The sequence below is a fragment of the Chiloscyllium plagiosum genome, chromosome 45, assembly GCF_004010195.1.
Source record: "Chiloscyllium plagiosum isolate BGI_BamShark_2017 chromosome 45, ASM401019v2, whole genome shotgun sequence".
Classification (NCBI taxonomy): Eukaryota; Metazoa; Chordata; class Chondrichthyes; order Orectolobiformes; family Hemiscylliidae; genus Chiloscyllium; species Chiloscyllium plagiosum.
This window is the reverse complement of record NC_057754.1, coordinates 11147046-11167204: the sequence shown is the minus strand read 5'-3', so window position 1 is coordinate 11167204 and position 20159 is coordinate 11147046. Positions and strand designations below refer to the sequence as shown.

General features: G+C 46.4%; 1 protein-coding gene and 1 long non-coding RNA gene across 6 annotated transcripts in view; one reads left to right on the top strand and one right to left on the bottom strand.

The window, feature by feature from the left end:
- LOC122543952 (zinc finger protein 229-like) overlaps positions 1-2403 on the bottom strand; it is a 34286-nt gene extending 31883 nt beyond the window's left edge. For 2 of the 4 annotated variants that reach the window (XM_043682914.1, XM_043682918.1), the window contains exons 1-2: positions 1329-2302; positions 566-694 (exon numbers count right to left, since the gene is read on the bottom strand). The gene's annotated coding sequence lies outside the window, so the exon portion shown is untranslated. The other 2 variants (XM_043682915.1, XM_043682916.1) reach the window with 2 other exon arrangements.
- A 146-nt stretch (positions 2404-2549) lies between these two features.
- LOC122543955 lies at positions 2550-19750 on the top strand. 2 transcript variants are annotated; one of them, XR_006310202.1, is made up of 4 exons: positions 2550-3087; positions 7484-7606; positions 16920-17000; positions 19607-19750. It is a non-coding gene; the product is annotated as an uncharacterized LOC122543955 (long non-coding RNA). The 2 variants fall into 2 exon arrangements; XR_006310201.1 differs by lacking the exons at positions 16920-17000; positions 19607-19750 and adding an exon at positions 12310-12351.
- Positions 19751-20159: the final 409 nt, after the last annotated feature.

The window sequence follows — 20159 nt, the reverse complement described above, 5'->3', positions numbered from 1 at the left end:
GGCGACTGACTGTGTGGAGTTTGCACGTTCTCCCCGTGTCTGCGTGGGTTTCCTCCGGGTGCTCCGGTTTCCTCCCACAGTCCAAAGATGTGCAGGTCAGGTGAATTGGCCATGCTAAATTGCCCTTAGTGTTAGGTAAGGGGTAAATGTAGGGGTATGGGTGGGTTGCGCTTCGGCGGGTCAGTGTGGACTTGTTGGGCCGAAGGGCCTGTTTCCACACTGTAATGTAATCTAATCTAATCAAAGACTCGTGACCCTGCAGTATTTGCTGCCACAGAAAGCAATTAAGGCCATAATGTGGAACGTTTCCCAGAAGACAGATATAGTTCTATGGGCTAAATGGATAAAAAGGTTTGGCTCTAAAGTGGTAGCAGGCTCCTGAGTGGCAAGATCGTCATGATCATACTGAATAGTGGAGCAGGGTCGAACACCGCAACACTCTACTCCTATACTTATTTTCTCTCTTATTTTGTTAAAGGTGGGATATAAAAACAAAATTTTTGTAACTAACACTGATATTAGCACTATATTATCACTATTGAATTAAAATTGTGTAACTCCTTACCGAACAGCAGTCTCAGAGCAGCTTCACCACACTGACCGCAGCAGTTCGAGGAGATGCAGTGTGATTTTGAAAGCTTCTGCACTGGAGGCTCTGTCTCGCTTTTGATTCAATTCTCAATTGTTGAATATTCTGAGAAAAGCAACATAGTACACAGGAAATAAGAAAACATCCTTGGAAGTGTGCTGATACTGGGGGGCAGTGAGAGAAACAACGTGCCAAGTTTTGTGGGGTGAGGTGGGCAACGAATGACCACAATTTCCAAACACACCCATCCTGCTCAGGTCTCTCCCTCCACACACTGCTCCATTCTCTCAGCCTCTTTCACAGTGGCAGTGACAAAGATGTGCACAGGGACACTTACTCATCAATTTTGGTCACTAACACATTCCTGAAGAAGGGCTTATGCCCGAAACGTCGATTCTCCTGTTCCCTGGATGCTGCCTGACCTGCTGCGCTTCTCCAGCAACACATTTTCAGCTCTGATCTCCAGCATCTCCAGACCTCACTTTCTCCTCACTAACACATATACAAGCATTTCCCAACAGCATACTGCCCATACTCCCTACTGAACACAGCAATGATTTAGCCCATTCACATCAAAGACAGATAAACAGTGAAACAATAAATTAACAAACAAGACAGAGAAACACTGTTTTGGTTAATGATAACTCTTCAAGTTGGCATTCAGTGTGCCCTTTTTCATCATGTGAAGCTCTTTGAGAATTGATATATTTTAATCAGATCTGTTCTCACTCTTACAAACCTCTGGGTATGGAGGATGATGCATTTCAGAAGACAGTTATGGCTGTTGGAGGTCAGTCATCTCAGCTCTAGGCCATCTCTGCAGGAGCTCCTCTGGGTAAAAATTTTTAATCAACATGTTCAGAGATCTTATGATGCATTCCTGCAGATGAGACTGGAACACAATAGACCCCTCAACGTTGCCACCCAAGTTGATAGGGTTGTTAAGACATATGGTGTGTTGGCTTTCATTAGCAGAGGGATCGAGTTTACGAGCCATGTGGATATTCCACAGCTCTACAGAATCCTGGTGAGGCTACACTAGTAATATTGTGTTCAATTCTGGTCACCTCATTATATGAAAGACGCAAAAGCTTTCAGAGGGGTTGCAGAGAAAATTCATCAGGATGCTGCCTGGACTGGAGGGCCTGTCTTAAGAAGAAAGGTTGAGGGAGCTAGGATTTTTTTCTCATTGGAGCAAAAAAGAATGAGAGGCGACTTGAAAGAGGTATACAAGAGGCATTGACAAAGTGGATAGTTAAGAGTCTTTTCCCCGTAGCAGACATGTCTGTCATGATGGGGGCATCATTTTAAGGAGGAAAGGGGAGATTGTCAGAGATCCTTTTCACAACGAGGGGTGGGTGCATGGAATGTACTACCAGATACATTACGGACATTTAAGCGACTCTTGGATAGGCACATGTATGATAGCACAATGACGGTTAATTAGGTTTGTCTGATCTCAGAGTGGGATAAGAGAAGTGGCAATAACATCAAGGGCCGAAGAGCCCGTGCCGCGCTGTGTCTATGTTCTCAAACAAAACTGAACCAAGAATAGTGGCCATTGAATGGGGCCTGCTTCTGGGAAGAAGCCGGAGGCTCTCTGCAGCTTAAATCGCGGCCCGGGAAAGCACATGTTTGGAGCTTCAAACGTAAACCGATCAGTCATGAAACCTTCTCATCGGAATACGCTGTACGCTTCCCTCCCTTTTAACCTTCACTCACCGCCTTTGGACGGAGCAAACGAACATTTCCTTCGGGGCCCCCCCCCTCTCTCTCTCACTCGCGACACGCGCATGCTCACAATTACAATGAACTCTGCGCATGCTCCGGAAACCGTGCCCGCCCACTTGGTGACATCGTGCAGGGCGGGGCTGGAGGATCGAGCTGGAGCTGCTGGTCCTCCAAGCGTTCACGGGGAGTGAGGGGGGTGGGGAGGGCGCGAGCCGGACGCCCTGGCCAATCGGAAAACGGGGTGCGGGTTCCAGCTCCACCCACTCAGGGTGAAAGTGATGGGCCGGGCTAATAGGAGGCTCGCTGGAGCCAGAACATCGCTTTAGATAGAGGGCAAAGTTAAAAATCACAACACCATGTTATAGCCTGTAGTCCAACAGATTTATTTGAAAGCTGTAGTTTTCGGAGCGCTGCTCCTTCATCAGGTAGCTGTGGAGCAGGATCATAAGACACAGAATTTATAGGAAAAGATTACAGTGACACTCTGACCTCACGTTTCACCTTCACTCACCGCCTTTGGGTGTGATAGACGAACATTTCTTTCAGGAGAAAGCGAGGAGTGCAGATGCTGGAGATCAGAGTCGAAGAGGGTGGTGCTGTAAAAGCACATTCTGGATCAGTGGTGCTGGAAAAGCACAGCAGTTCAGGCAGCATCCGAGGAGCAGTAAAGCACAACCGGTCAGGCAGCATCGGAGGAGCAGGAGAATCGCGGTTTCGAGCATAAGCTGTTCATCAGCAATGAGGAGGTGGCTCAAAGGAGCTGACAGGTAAATGGGAGGGGGCTGGGGGGAAAGCAGCTCGGGGTGCGATTGATAGATCAAGGTTGGGGTGAAGGTGATAGCTGAAAATGTGTTGCTGGAAAAGCACAGCAGGTCAGGCAGCATCCAGGGAACAGGAGAATCGACGTTTCGGGCATAAGCCCTTCTTCAGGAAGATTCCTGAAGAAGGGCTTATGCCCGAAACATCGATTCTCCTGATCCCTGGATGCTGCCTGACTTGCTGCGCTTTTCCACCAACACATTTTCAGCTCTGATCTCCAGCATCTGCAGACCTCACTTTCTCTGTGAAGGTGATAGGTCAGACAGTAGGGTGGAGTGGATAAGTGGGAAGGAAGATGGGTAGGTAGGACAGTTCAGAGGGCAGTGCCAAGTTGGAAGGTTGGGTCTGGGATAAGGAGGGAGGGGAAATGGGGAAATTCGCTCGCTTGAGTGGTGAACCAGACTTGATGGGCCAAATGGCCTAGTTCTGCCCTCCATCTTCTATCTTACCATTCTTTTTAAATGTTGATTAAAAATTCCTAGAACTGTTAAACAGTCCTCTAACTGTTCTCTAAACCGGCAGTTGCTAAAATTCTAACATCGTCTCCCTGCTCTTATATTCCAGCCTGTGATCAAGAACAGAGAGTATCGCCAAACCCTCTGGACCACTTGATCCCTCTGGGCAAAAGTGAGGACTGCAGATGCTGGAAACCTCCACCAATGATGCAACAATTGGTCATGTAGTTAACCATGAGCAAGAACACTGTGGACTGCATGAGATATCAAACAATTGGGAAGGAAAATTGTGAAATTAATTCAACCCAGAGAATTAGGTGATAATGAATTTTGAGAGGATAAATAATAAACGAGATAATACTGAGGAGTTTAGAGTGAATCAGAGAGTCTAGAGTGGACATTGATAAATCTTTAAAGGTGATTGGACAGGGAGATCAAGTATCCAGATTAGAGTGCTGCTGGAAAAACACTGCAGGTCAGGCAGCATCTGAAGAGCAGGAAAATCGACTTTTCAGGCAAAATGGGCCCATTTACCTCTTCACCCTGAAGGCTCCCTGCCTCGATTCCTGATGAAGGGCTTTTGCCCGAAAAGTCGATTTTCCTGCTCCTCGGATGCTGCCTGATCTGCTGTGCGTTTCCAGCACCACTCTAATCTGGATACTTGATCTCCCTGTCCAATCACCTTTAAAGATTTGTCAATGTCCACTCTAGACTCTCTGATACACTCTAAACTCCTCAGTATTCTCTCGTTTATTATTTATCCTCTCCAAATTCATTACCACCTAATTCTCTGGGTTGAATTCATTTCACAATTTTCCTTCCCAATTGTTTGATATCTCATGCAGTCCACAGTGTTCTTGCTCATGGTTAACTACATGACCAATTGTTGCATCATCTGCAAAATTCTAAATCATGGCCACTACGACTAAGTATAAATCATTGATCTATATCAGAAAGCAATGGAACTCATAGACGGCATGGTTAGTAAGTTTGCAGACATCACCAAAACTGTTGTCAGTAAAGAAAGTTCTCAAAGATTCCAAAAAGGATCTCAATCAAATGGGTCAATGGGCTGAAAAATGGCAGATGGAGTTCAATCTGAATAAATGTGCAGTGTTGCATTTTTGTCCAACAAACAAGAGTAGGGCTTATTCAATTAATGGGAAAAGGTGAGGACTGCAGATGCTGGAGGTCAGTGTCCAGACTGTAGTGCTGGAAAAGCATAGCGGGTCAGGCAGCATCTGAGGAGCAGGAGAATCGACGTTTCAGACATGAACCCTCCATCAGGATTCTCTTGATCAATTCTTATATAATACATGGTAGAGACTTGGTTTGTGTATAGATCAGAGGACCTAGTGGTGCAGTTACATAATTCTTTGCAGTTTGTGTAGCATATTGACAAGATGGTTAAAAAGTCATTTGGCATGCTTGCCTTCATTGCTCAGACATTTGAGTGGAGTTGGTAAGTTATGTTGAGGTTGTACAGAACATTGATGAGGCCTCTTCTGGAATATTGTGTCGGTTCTTGTTTTCTAGGAAGGATATTATTAAGCTGAAGCAGGATCAGATAAGTATATCAGCATGTTGCCGGATATGGAAGTTTTGAGTTATAAGGAAGGGCTGGATGGGCTGGGACTTTTTTCACTCGAGCGCAGGAGGTTGAGAGGTGACCTTACAGAAGTTTATAAAACAACGAGGGTTTAGATAAATAGGTAGTTGTCTTTTCTCCAGGAGAAGGATTTCAAGACAAGTTGGCAAATTTTTAAGATGGAATGAGAGAGATTTTAAAAAGCCATAAGAGGCTTTTTTTTTACACAAGATGGTTTACATGTGGAATTAATTTCCTGATGAAGTAAGAGGCATTTGGATGGGTATATGAATAGGAAGGGTTTAGAGGGATATGGGCCGGCTGCTGGCAGGTGGGACTAGATTGGGTTGGGATATCTGGTTGGCGTGGACAAGTTGGACCAAAGGATCTGTTTCCATGCTGTACATCTCTATGACTCTAAGTGGTGGATGCGGATATAATTACAACATTTAAAAGACATTTGGATAGATGCATAAATAGGAAAGGTTCAGAGGGATTTTTTTAAAAATCACTCATGCTTAGGCCAACATTTATTGTCCAGAGGGCAGTTCAGAGTCAACCACGTTGCTATGGGTCTGGAGTCACATGAAGGCCAGACCAGGTAAGTACAGCAGTTTCCTCTCCTGACAGGCGTTAGTGAAGCATATCATTCCTTCCACAACAATAGATTAATGGCCATATTTAGACTCTTTAATTCAAGATATTTATTGAATTCAAATTCCACCAACTGCCTTGTCAGGATTTGAACCCCTGTCCCCAGAATATTACTTAGGCTTTTGGATTAACACCCCAGCAAGTACCAGGAGCAGTCGGATCAGACTAGTTTTGTTTGGGATTATGTTCAGCATGGACTGGTTGGACTGAAGAGTCTGTCTTCATATTGTACCACTTTATGACTATGACCCCATGAAAGAAGCATCCCGACATAGTTTATTTCTGGTTGGGATCAACAGCAGCAATAACAGCAGAATCGACCCCCTCGTGTCAAATGTTAACTTGCTGCTGTCTCCCGAGGTTGTTTTTCTGAGTGATTCCTTCTCACTAATGACATCTCCCCAGTGTGACTTAGTAAATGTATTTCCATCTTAGTGGGCAATTGAATCCCTTTTCACAGTCCCTGTTTTTTTTCTGTGGTGTAGGTGTCCTTGTACCTATCCAGGCTGTCTGGTAAACATTTCATGTTCACACAGACATGAGTCCCATTTTTCCCTGTTGTGAATGTAATTTTATTCTTCCTCATTCTCTCACATGGTGTGGGTATCGCTGGTCAGGACAGCATTTATTGTTCATCCCTGATTCACTGCTGCCTCTCTGCGCCAGAGACCCGGATTTGATCCCAGCCTCGGGCAACTGTCTGTGGGAGTATGCACATGGGTTTCCTCCCTAAGTCCAAAGATGTGGAGTTTACGTGGATCGGCCATGGGAAATAGAGAGTAAGGATGTGGATCTGGGTGGAATGCTCTTAAGAGGGTCGGTGTGTTCTTCATGGGTCGGATGGCCTGCTTCTCTACACTGTGGGGATTCTCAGTTTAAGGGTCAGCCAGGTTGTTATGGTTCTGGAGTCACAGTAGGCAGGACCAGGTAAAGATGGCAGATCCCATTCCTGAAGGGACATGAATGAATGTGATTTCAAGAAATTTAAGTCATGATCTCTATTCCTGAAGTCAGGCTTGTATTCCATGTTTTATTCATGGAATTTAAATGTCAACCTGTTGTTGATCAGTAATAATATTATAAACGGAGACAAATATTCCCTTTCTCCCCGCCTTTGACCAGGAGCACTCCAAACCTCAGCATTTCACACGCCTCTATCCTGTCATAGAAGGACTGCGCGCTCACCAATTGCATCCTTGGGCCACAGAGTCGTTCCCCGTGCTCATTCACATCCCCTTTTCCAGCAGGATCTTCGCGGCTGCGCCATTGAGTTTCTCTGATTCCAGGTCCGGGAACTGGGATTATACGATAGTCTGCAGCAATGGTTACTTCCTTGTACGGGGAAATTGGTGAATTAACCGGTATTAGACTACACTGCCATTGAAACATGCAGTTCAACAATATCCTGCACTGCCCCCTGAGCCTTTGATGTTTTGTAGAAATCTATCAATCTCAGAATTCAACATTTTCAATGATGGAATCTCCACAGCCGCTGGGGACATCGAAGTATGAGTTTCAGCCCATTCTGAGTTCCCACATCTTAGTCCATTGTTTGTCAAGTACTGGCAATGTGCATTTGGCGCTATTCCTAACATATCCTTTGCCACTGTACTTATTGCTCTTTTTAACTTTTGTTTCTTTGTGTAGCGCCGTGACCATATAGTATTTAGTACTCTGCATTGTGGCCACAGCAACCTTGGTAAGAATCCACATCACAGCAATGAGTGGTCTCTCTGTTTCACTTCTCATGAAATATACTAAAGAAACGTGGTAAGAAATTAATTGTTTTTATATGAAAATATTCTCCGAGCTGATTATTTTTCTCCCCTTCAAACCCTGATCTCCCACATCTGTGTTTCATATATCAGAATTCAAACCCACCCCTTCTTGGAGATTTCTCTCCCGCCCACAATCAGTAATCCTCTTTGACGCCCCACCTCTCACTTCCCCTGAGGCACTGCACAATATCGCGCTCACTTTCACAATGACACCGTTCAGTCTGTGCTGCTGCTGTCACTGTTGCTGGGTGAACATGCCGCAGTCTCGCCATCGGAACCGTCAAACCGGTAGTTCTATTTCGATACCATGGTTGTGAAATCAAACCTCCTATAACAGCTTTTATTGACATGGACCAGAGATTATTGGTGCATGACGCTGAGGAAAATGGCATGGGACAGTACTGGGCAAAAGAGACTTTATTGGAAAAGCCCAGTTTCTGTGGCCTTCTGCATTATTTATTTCACTTGCTCTTTCGACACTAGCTAGAGTACTGTGCGCAGTTCTGCAATTCACATTATCGCAGCAACGTGATAGCACTGGAAACAGGACAGAAGGGATTTATCAGGATGTTATCTGGGCTGACGAGTTTCAGTTGTGAACAGAGATCGGAGAGACTGGAGTGCTAGAGCAAAGGATTCTGAGAAGACAGAACTGAGATATACAAAATGATGAGGGATATGGATAGGAAAAGCCCGGTTTCTGTTGAACTATTCAGTTATGAATTTGTGATGCTAAGGCATACAGGACTATGGGCCAAATGATAGAAAATGGGATTCGGATCGCTAAGCAGTTGTTTTTGACAAGTGCGGTCGTTTGACAGGCTGACGGACCTTTTTCGCCCCTCGAGTTCTCGGTAGTTTAGTGGTTAGTATCCGCACCTATCACATGGGAGGCTGGATTCGTCGCCAGAGAGAGTGCGAATTTTGTAAAATTGTTGCTCTTTCCCCAAGTGCGACCTATCAATGTCTGTCCTTCCATCCTCGATGGGACATGAAGGAAGGACGCTGCTGTCTGAAATCAGGGTGGGGAAGTCCTACAGGTCCCGGGGAGAAAGAGCGTCACTGAAAATGCAAACAGGTCACTTCTGTAAGATGCAATTTCTGACTGTGTTGGAATGAAAACTAAAAAAAAAAGACGGGTTGAAGTGTTTGCTGGATGTAGGAAGCTGAGGAAGATGCCAGGCAAATCGATTCAGATGCGAGACTGCTGAAATATTTCCCACCGCGTTAATGAGATTGTCCAGGTAGAGTATCATTTTGATGCATTGAATTCGGGTTGATGGGCCCAGCTTGCTTCCACTAGACTGCGTTAAAGCCTATAAAGCCATCTAAATGTCACGGATGGTGCTTACTGGATGATACGGTGGCTCAGTATTGTTAGATCTTGCAGGTTAGGTGGATTGCCATGGTTAACATGGGCATACGGTCAGAAGGCACGCAACAGTAGGTTATAGTCCAAGAGGTTTATTTAAAGTCACAAGCTTTTGAGTGCTGCCCCTTTGTCAGGTGAAGTATACAGGGATAGGAAGGGGAGCTAGTCCTGGGTGAGCTGCTCTTCCGAGGGTCAGTACAGATTGGCCAAATTGTTCTCTTGGCACTGCAGGTATTCTATAATTCTGTAGGAGAGGGCCCTGACAGGGACGGGATTTTATTCACTTGGGGATGTTGGAACAGTTGGAACTGTTACCTCTGAACCATGGATGTCTTGATCGAAGTTTTCCAATGATGTAAGGTTTGGGAGAGAGTGAATAGGAGGAAAGTTCTCTCTTTCATGCGAGTCAATAACTAGACGTCAGGCATTCAAAACTATCGATGAAGGATAAAGACAGGATGGGAGTAGAATTTCTGTCACTCCGAGAAGCCATTTCTAAAATATTTTGTAAGACACATGAGACACACAAGAAGTGAATTTCGCAAGGAGAGAGACAGTCTGGGGCCTGGTAAAGGGTAGGGGTGGAGTGTGTGCACGGGAGGGGGGGGGGGGTGGGGGTGGGGGTGGTGTTGAGGTGGGGGGACTTGGATGCTGCCTGAACTGCTGTGCTCTTCCAGCACCACTAATCCAGAATCTGGTTTCCAGCATCTGCAGTCAGGTTCAGCCATATGAGAAAGGCCATTGCGTTAAACCATCACCTTCACTTCTTTCTCCATAGGTGCTTCTTCATGTGTTGAATAGTTGCAGGATTTTTGTCGAAATTTGAAGCATTTCGCCAGGAGCAGACGTTTCTCAATCCCCAGAAACTGGTCTTTTCCAAGAAAGACTATTGTGCTCAAAAACGCACTTTATCCTTCCCCTGCTGTTCAATGGCAATAGAAGTCGCTCCAGGTGAGGTTGGAGCTCTCAGCCTCGGTATTTCATGCACCTCTATACCGCGCACTGACCGATTGTGTCACCGGAGCTCCGCACGCTTATTCCCACCCGCCTCCCTCTCCCTCCCTGTTACCGGTTGTATCTTCACGGCCGCGCCACTGAATTCCTCCGGGTAGCTTATTGACATTGTATCCAAAAACTGGTGTATTATTCGCAACGTGACAAACTAATCATATTTTTAATCGCCACCTAGTCATAATTTAAAAAATCACGTTCTTTCCAATATCTTGTTTAGCACAAAATTGCAGTGAGCACAAAAACAAGATAATGTTGGAAAATAACCATATTTTTAAAATGACATTGTATAATTCCTACCGACTCACCGCTTCTTAGAAAAGATGTTGCTTATCAGGAAAACCAATGCCTTTACTTGTTAGAACACAAGAACTAGGAGCAGGGCTGAGCCATCTGGCCATTTGAACCTGCTCTGCCATTCAATGAAATCATTGCTGATCTTTTAGTGGACTCAGCTCCACTTACCCGCCCTCTCACCACATCCCTTAATTCCTTTATTATTCAAAAATAAACCTTAGTTTTAAAAGCATCTACTGAGTAACATCAACTATTTCACTGGGCAGGGAATTCCATTGATTTACAAGCATCTGGGTGAAGAAGTTCCTGCTCAATTCAATCTGTTACTCCTTATTTTGAGGCAATGCTCTCTTTTCCTAGTTTCACCGGCCAGTGAAAACATCCTCCCTACTTCTATCTCATCTATTCCCTTCATACTTTTATATGTTTCTAGAAGATCCCCACTCATTCTTCCATTTTTATAGGTATTAGTTATTTATTTGTTTATTGCCCGCCTCAGTGTGATGTTATTATCTGGTGGCCTAGAGACTATGCCGATCAGCGACTTTTTCTTCTAAGAATTTCTAATTTCCACTGAAATAGATTCAACCTTATTCTCCATAGAGCCTATATCATCTCTCAATACCGTCCTGATATCATCCATGAATATCAGAGCTACACCATCTGTTCATCCTTCTGAATAGTCTGATATCTCTGAATATTTAACTCCCAGTTATGACCATCTGTAACCATGTGTTCATAGTGGCGACTAAATACTTATTTGCAATGATTTGTGCTGTTAACTCATTGACCCTGTTACAAATGCTACTAGCATTCGGGTAGCCCACATGCTCATTTACATACCCTCATGATTTCTAATATCTCTAATAATCCTTCCTTTTTACTTCTTTCATAGTCTGCCTTGTACTTAAAACCTCATGTTTATGAGTTATCCTTAGATTAGATTACTTACAGTGTGGAAACAGTCCCTTTGGCCCAATAAGTCCACACCGACCCTCCAAAGAGCAACCCACCCAGACCCATTCCCCTACATTTACCCCTTCACCTAACACTACGGGCAATTTAGCATGGCCAATTTGGCCTGTGGGAGGAAACCGGAGCACCCAGAGGAAACCCACGCAGACACGAGGAGAATGTGCAAACTCCACACAGACAGTTGCCCGTGGTGGGAATTGAACCTGTGTCTCTGGTGCTGTGAGGCAGCAGTGCTAACCACTGTGCCACCGTGCCGCCTACCTTTCTAGTTACCATCATAATTCCTGTCGATTTCCCTTTCCCTTCCCTTCCCCCTCCCCCCCCCCACTCCAACTGAGTCACTAATTTAAAGTCCAAGTGACCACAATAATTATCCTTCTCACTGAAACATTGGAAAAGGTCCCTCCTGTTCCAAAACCTGTGCCAATGCCCCATGAAATGGAACCCCTTTTTCCCACACCACTCCCTTGGCCACTTGTTTACTTCCCTTTTTTATCCCTATTCCAATTTACACGTGGCTCGGGCAATAATCCGGAAATTACAATCCTTGAGGACCTGTTCCTTAAGTTTGCTCCGAATGTTTGATTATCACCAAACAGATTCTCCTGTGAATCCTTGCCTTTGTGGTTTGTCCCAACATGGACCACAACAACTGGATCCTCTACCTCCTGCCCCAATATCCTCTTAAGGCAGTCAAAGATGTCCTACACTGTTGCACCGGTCAGCCAACACACCATGTGGGACTCCCAAACTGGCTTGCAAAGGATATTATCTATCCCCCTAATTATAGAATCCCCTGTAACTACCTGTCTTTTAGCTCCTCCCTCTTGAATGGCCTCCTGAACTATGGTGCGTGGTCAGCTGGCTCACCCTCCACGCAGCCCTCTTCCTCATCCACACAGGGAGCAAGCATCACATACCTGTTGGATAAGGTCAAGAGCTGTGGCATTCCTGAGCTCAGGATCCCTTTACCTGCCTCACTTGTAATCACATCCTGTTTCCCTGATCACTAACTGAATTTGAATTGCTTAATCTACCAGGTGTGCTTGCCTCCTGAAACAAAGCATCCAGGTACTTCTCCCCCTCCCGGATGTGCTGCAGTGTTTGAAGTTCAGATTCCAGATCATCAACTCTGAGCCGAAGATCCTCCAGCAACCAACACTTGCTGCAGATGTGGTCACTGCAGTTCACGATGGAATCAGCCACAGCACATCACATGGCCACCCATCTCAACTTAGTTAATAACTTTATTAATTTATATAAATTCATGAGTTAATTAATACTTCTCTGCTATGCTCTTTTCCACACTTACTGCAGATTTTCCAGCAGCCAATCAGATCACAGATTCCCTGGGCAGCACGGTGGCACAGTGGTTAGCACTGCTGCCTCACAGCGCCGGAGACCCGGGTTCAATTCCCGCCTCAGGCGACTGACTGTGTGGAGTTTGCACATTCTCCCCGTGTCTGCGTGAGTTCCCTCCGGGTGCTCCGGTTTTGCCCACAGACCAAAGATGTGCAGGTTAGGTGAATTGGCCATGCTAAATTGCCCGTAGTGTTAGGAGAAGGGATAGATGTAGGGGAATGGGTCTGGGTGGGTTGCACTTCGGCGGGTCGGTGTGGACTTGTTGGGCCGAAGGGCCTGTTTCCACAGTGTAAGTAATCTAATCTAATTACTGGTTTTACCTGCAGACCATCCCTCTGTGATTCATGCACAAGGACACCAGGTCTGTCTACATAGCAGCACAATGCAACTTAAAAACCCAGCGCCAGGTTGACCTCACGGTGGGGGGGGTTGCACACTTGCGCCAGTCGGCCGGTGGACAGTTTTTTGGCCGCCTCCTGCAGTAGAGGTTCTCGGGGCTGGTTCTGCACGGTGCAGGCACAAGGGTGGTCCTCTTGGCCTACACCGATGACGTGCTCCTCACTTTCACTGACCCGGCTGACCTGGGGAGGATGCGCAAGTGCCAGGCCGTGAACTCGGCAGTGTCTTCCGCCAGGATCAACTGGGCCAAATGTTCTGGATTACTGGTCGGTCCGTGGCGGGTGGACTCTCTGCCGGAAGAGTTATGGGGGTTCAGCTGGAGTACCACCCATCTCCTCTACCTGGGGGTCTACCTCGGCCCGGCTGAGGAATCCTGGCTGGTGAACTGGCAGGAGCTGGAGGCCAAAGTCTCAGCTTGCCTAGGCCGCTGGACAGGACTGCTCCTAGTGCTATCTTACAGGAGTCAAGTGCTGGTCATGAACCAGCTGGTGGCCGCCCTACTGTGGTACCCACTGGTCACTTCGGTACCTCCTCCTGGTTTTGTCGCTAACATCCAGAGAACGCTGGTCGACTTCTTCTGGGACCAAAAGATGCACTGGGTCACTGCGCAGGTTCTGAGTCTCCCTATTGAGGAGGGCAGTCAGCTGCTGGTGTGCGTCCGCACCCAGGTCGCGACGTTCTGCCTTCAGACCTTGCAGCGATACCTTTACATCGAGCCTCCTCCTAGGTGGTACGCCCTGGCAATGTATTTTTTCCACCAGGTGCATAACCTCAACTATGACATGCACCTCCCGTTCATCGACCGCGATGGTTTGGAGGTCACCCTCAAGAAGCTGCCTGCCTTTTACCAGGACCTGATGACTGTCTGGAACATGTTCGAATCGCGTCGTGCCTACCCTCCGGCAGGAGTAGCAGCTGTCATCAGGGAGCATAGCTCAGGAATCCGCACCTCCGTACTCACCGGTTCAAGTGGCTGTTGGAGGGGAGGGCTGTAGCAGCGAGGGTGACCAGGATCGGGGACATGCTGGGTGGCGGTGTCCTGGGCTGGACGCTGCCACAGGATATAGCGAGCAGGGCAGCGGTAGACGTCTGGTACGTGGCCACCACCATCCAACACCTTAAAACGGCGGTGCTCGGACCCGACGAAGTGCACCAGTTGAAGGATGCTCAGGTGTGTGGTGGAATCCCGTCCGTGCTCACCCCTGCCCAGATGGAATTTCACATTTGCCCCAAGGTCCCGTACTTCCCGCTGGAGCCTGTGCCCCACAACCCGAGCCACCTCTGGAATTTTATTTTTGTCCCTTTTAAGGACGTAATAAGGCGGGCCCTGTATCGACTGCTGCTGCACACTGTCCACCTCTTCTCCCTCATCCACCGTCCGGACATGCCTTGGCGTGCCCATTTGCCACCGGGCGGTGGAGATCCCCAGTGGGGGGGCTCTCTACGCGGGAGTCCTCCCCATGGGAAACAATCTCTAATTGGATGGAATTTCAAAAGAAAGAAATTTTGTGTATGTGTGCAGCTGAATAAGATTGAGTTTATAAAGCTCAGGGTTTTGAAAGATTTGTCATATTATTTCACGTGAAGTATTATAAATGGAATTATTCCTGATGAAGGGCTTTTGCCCGAAACGTCGATTTCGAAGCTCCTTGGATGCTGCCTGAACTGCTGTGCTCTTCCAGCACCACTAATCCAGAATCTGGTTTCCAGCATCTGCAGTCAGGTTCAGCCATATGAGAAAGGCCATTGCGTTAAACCATCACCTTCACTTCTTTCTCCATAGGTGCTTCTTCATGTGTTGAATAGTTGCAGGATTTTTGTCGAAATTTGAAGCATTTCGCCAGGAGCAGACGTTTCTCAATCCCCAGAAACTGGTCTTTTCCAAGAAAGACTATTGTGCTCAAAAACGCACTTTATCCTTCCCCTGCTGTTCAATGGCAATAGAAGTCGCTCCAGGTGAGGTTGGAGCTCTCAGCCTCGGTATTTCATGCACCTCTATACCGCGCACTGACCGATTGTGTCACCGGAGCTCCGCACGCTTATTCCCACCCGCCTCCCTCTCCCTCCCTGTTACCGGTTGTATCTTCACGGCCGCGCCACTGAATTCCTCCGGGTAGCTTATTGACATTGTATCCAAAAACTGGTGTATTATTCGCAACGTGACAAACTAATCATATTTTTAATCGCCACCTAGTCATAATTTAAAAAATCACGTTCTTTCCAATATCTTGTTTAGCACAAAATTGCAGTGAGCACAAAAACAAGATAATGTTGGAAAATAACCATATTTTTAAAATGACATTGTATAATTCCTACCGATTTGCCCCAAGGTCCCGTACTTCCCGCTGGAGCCTGTGCCCCACAACCCGAGCCACCTCTGGAATTTTATTTTTGTCCCTTTTAAGGACGTAATAAGGCGGGCCCTGTATCGACTGCTGCTGCACACTGTCCACCTCTTCTCCCTCATCCACCGTCCGGACATGCCTTGGCGTGCCCATTTGCCACCGGGCGGTGGAGATCCCCAGTGGGGGGGCTCTCTACGCGGGAGTCCTCCCCCTTTCTCTCGGGGATCTGGGGTGGAGGGTGCTGCACGCAGCAGTCCCCTGCAACCACAGATTGCGGTGGTTCACGGACCCCCAGCCCAACTGCTTGTTCTGTGGCGCTGTGGAGTCCGTGGACCACGAGTATATTGGGTGTGGGCGTTTGCACTCCCTTTTTGATTTTCTCAAAAACCTCCTCCTCTGCTTTTGGTTGCACTTCAGTCCCATGCTCCTGATCTTCGGGCACGCAGTACAGAGGAGGGAGGGCAGGTCTGAAGACCTCCTCATGGGTCTGCCTTTGGGCCTGGCCAAACTGGCCGTAAACAGGTCCAGGCAGCGGGCTGTGGAGGGGGTTGTTAGGGCTGACTGCCTGCCCCTCTTCCACGGTTACTTTAGAGCCCGGGTATCTCTGGAAAAGGAGTGCCGCAGGGAGTGGAGTGCATTATTTCCTCCTCCAACTCTATTTTGATTTAATCCTTGCCCTCCCCTTCACTGTTTGATCACACAGCATTGCCCTTTGATGTGAAGGGCACTGCTTGTCACTGGCCACTCAGGTGTTTCTTTTCTTCCTGGTGATGGAAACTGAATAAAGATTCTTGCACCTTGTGTCTTTCACTGTGTCTCACACCTGCACACACACGCATGCATGTTGGGAAAAAATAAGCACTTCCGCAGTTAGGCGGTAGTGTGGGGGTTATAAAAAAGGAGAAAAAATAAATAGGAGTGTCAGAGGTTCTGTTCATTCTGAGAGCTGCTCTGTAGAAAAAAAATAGATTTCCTACCAGCCACGTCACAGTGGAGAAAGTGCCTAACGCAAACCACGTGACCAATGGGCCATGCAATTGGAGTGACAGCGCGGGGCTACTCTGTGGCTTCAGTGACGCAATCGGTTAGCGCGCGGTCCTTCTATGACATTGTAGAGCCACGTGAAATGTCGAGGCGAGGAGCTCCAACCTCACCTGGAGCAGCGTCTGTTGACATGGAACAGCAGGACAAGGATAATGTGCGCTTTTGAGCAAAATAGGTTTTCTTTAAAAATACCAATTTCTGGAGAATTGAGAAACGTCCACTCCTGGAGAAATGTCTCAAATTTCAACAAAAATCCTGCAAAGTTTGAACACGTGAAGGGGAATCTATGGAGAGAGAAATAAAGGTGATGCGTTAGCTCGATGTCCTTTCCATATGGCAGAACCTGAACTGGGTTAAATTCCAGGAAAAGTTGTTCTGTTTCTTTAATTTTATTAATTTTGCTGCAACCTCACACTATTCATTGCAATGATTGCAAGTGTATTCGATCTCTCATTGGAATGTTTAATGCTGTGTTCAACTTTGCTCTGAATTTATTTCAGATTCAAGATAATACTGCCGAGAAAAAGAATTAAACTGCAAAACCAACTCGTCTTGTTGATTGGTTTCTTTGGCAGATTTCAGTGAGTATTCAGTGACATCATGGTGATTATGGTCACATTTTTGAGGCACATGATTAGAGCAGGAAATCGGCCTGAGTGAAGCTTCACCTCCTATTCATTATGAAATATCTTTCATTTACAATAATGAAAAAAATCCGCTCAGTTCCATTTATAATGATTCATGTGGAAAACTATGCCAAATCTTTCAAAGCCCGGAGCTTTTTTTTAGCTCAACTTTATTCAGCTGCACATTTTCACAAAATTGCTTTACTTTGAAAGTCAACAAAATTAGAAATTGTTTCACCACACCTTGCTCCGACTACACTCCACCCTATCCCTTTACCCGGCCACAGGCCGTCACTCTCCTTGCGAAATTCACTGCTTGTGTCTCCATATGTTTCTTTCAAAATATTTTGGAAATGGCTTCTCAGAGTGGCAGAAAGTTTGCTCCCATTTTTTCCCTTCTCTTTCAGCAATGGTTCTGCAAGCCCGACGTCTAGTTATTGACTCACTTGAAAGAGGAAAGTTTCCTCCTATTTACTCTCTCCAGACTTCGCATCATCTGGAAAAAAACGCCATTAGGTCTTCCCTGGTTCAGGGATAACAGTTTCAACTTTTCTAACATTCCTAAGTGATCAAAGTTTGTGTGAGGATTTGTAGCTCGGGTGCTCGTTGTTGTGGTTCTGTTCGCCGAGCTGGAAATTTGTGTTGCAGATGTTTCGTCCCCTGTCTAGGTGACATCCTCAGTGCTGGGAGCCTCCTGTGAAGCATTTCTGTGATCTTTCCTCCGACATTTATAGTGGTTTGAATCTGCCGCTTCTGGTTGTCAGTTCCAGCTGTCCGCTGCAGTGGCCGGTATATTGGGTCCAAGTCGATGGGCTTGTTGATTGAATCAGTGAATGAGTGCCACGCCTCTAGGAATTCCCTGGCTGTTCTCTGTTTGGCTTGTCCTATAATAGTAGTGTTGTCCCAGTTGAACTCATGTTGCTTGTTATCTGCGTGTGTGGCAGATTCTATGGACTACCTAAAGTGCACAAACCGGAAATCCCACTCAGACCCATCGTATCGCTACCAGGGACACCATCACACAAACTGGCTAAAGAACTACAACAGAAACTGAAACACCTGATCAGCGGATCCAGACACTCTATACAGTCACACAGGAATTCCTGGACATCATCAGAAACATACACATAGACAAGGAAGAAACTATGGTCTCATTCGATGTAACGGCACTGTTCACCTCCATCACAAAACCCTAGCCAGAGAAACAATAGCCAACCTGCTGGACATACAGAACAGACATCAAGATGGTAAACCTATCAACAAAGACGGCATACTCAAACTACTGGACCTGTGCCTCACAACACACTTCACATTCAACAACCAAATATATGAACAAATCAACGGCACACCCATGGGCTCACCCATCTCTGGACTCATAGCAGAAGCGGTAATGCAAAGATTAGAACAAACAGTCTTACCGCAAATTCAACCCAATTCTTTGGGTCAGATATGTGGATAACACCTTTGTAATCATTAAAAACACTGAGAACACACACCGGATCATCAACACCACACTCACAGGAATAAGACTCACTAGAGAGGAAGAAAAGGACAACCAACTCCCATTCGTAGGCGTGATGGTACAGAGAACACCGAACGGAGATTTCACCACAAAGGTATACAGGAAAGCCACACACACAGACCAAGTCCTGAACTATGAAAGCAACCACCCCAACACACACAAAAGAAGTTGCATCAAGACACTGTTCAAAAGGGCCACAACACACTGCAGCACACCAGAACTGCAAAAAGAGGAAGAAGAACACCTCTACAATGTATTCGCCAAAAATGGATACCCCCGCAATTTCATCAACAGATGCGTAAGGGAAGGACATGCCACAACCCAAAGGACTAGCCACACTACCATACATCAAGAACATTTCTGAACTGACAGCCAGAGTACTAAGACCACTAGGACTCATAACAGCACACAAACCAACAGCCACTCTCAGACAACAATTCACCAGGACAAAGGACCCGATACCCAGCATGAGCAAAACCAACATAGTATACAAAATCCCATGCAAGGACTGCACAAAACACTACATAGGACAAACAGGAAGATAGCTAACGATCCGTATCCATGAACATCAACTCGCCACGAAACAACACGACCAGCTATCCTTAGTAGCCACACACGCAGGTGACAGTAAACATTAGTTCGACTGGGACAACACTACTATTATAGGACAAGCCAAACAGAGAACAGCCAGGGAATTCCTCGAGGCATGGCACTCATCCACTGATTCAATCAACAAGCTCATCGACCTGGACCCAATATACCGGCCACTGCAGCGGACAGCTGGAACTGACAACCAGAAGCGGCAGAGACAAACCACTACAAATGCCGGAGGAAAGATCACAGAAGCGCTTCACAGGAGGCTCCCAAGCATTGAGGATGTCACCTAGACAGGGGACGAAACGTCTGCAACACAAATTCCCAGCTCGGCGAACAGAACTACAACATCCCTAAGTGAATAAAATACCATCGCAGTAAAGTCTGTCAGCGTCCTCTAGTCTCTTTATATGCCAGTAAACTCCGTCATTGTCCTCTCCTATAGAATCTTTGAATCCCTACGCGGTGAAAGAACAACTCCGCCAATCGAGTCTACAGCATCCCAACCCAAACCTAGCTCTCCTCCATATCCCTGCAGACCTCATCGGATGAAGGGGCCACACTCAGAAAGCTTGTAATTTCAAATAAATCTTCTGGACTATCACCTGGTGTTGTGTGACTTCTGAGCTTAACCCTGCATTAATCCACTTAATTTACACATCTGTGCATACTAGAGGGCAATTTAGCATGGCCAATCCACCTAACCTGAAGATCTAACACAGCACTAACCACTGATACACCGTACCATTCCAGTAAGCACCTCTTTTGTCTTTTCTGATGGCTTTATAGCCTTGTAACTCAGTCCAGTGGAAGCAAGCTAGGCCCATCAACCCAAATGCAATGCATCAAAACTCTACTCTGTTTTACAACCTCATTAGCGCTGTGGGTAATGTTTCAGCACTCACATCTGAATCGATTTGCCCTGCATCTTTGTCAGCTTCCTGCTTCCAGTAAATACTTCAATTTGGAACAAATCTGATCAAACGGTTTTCATTCCA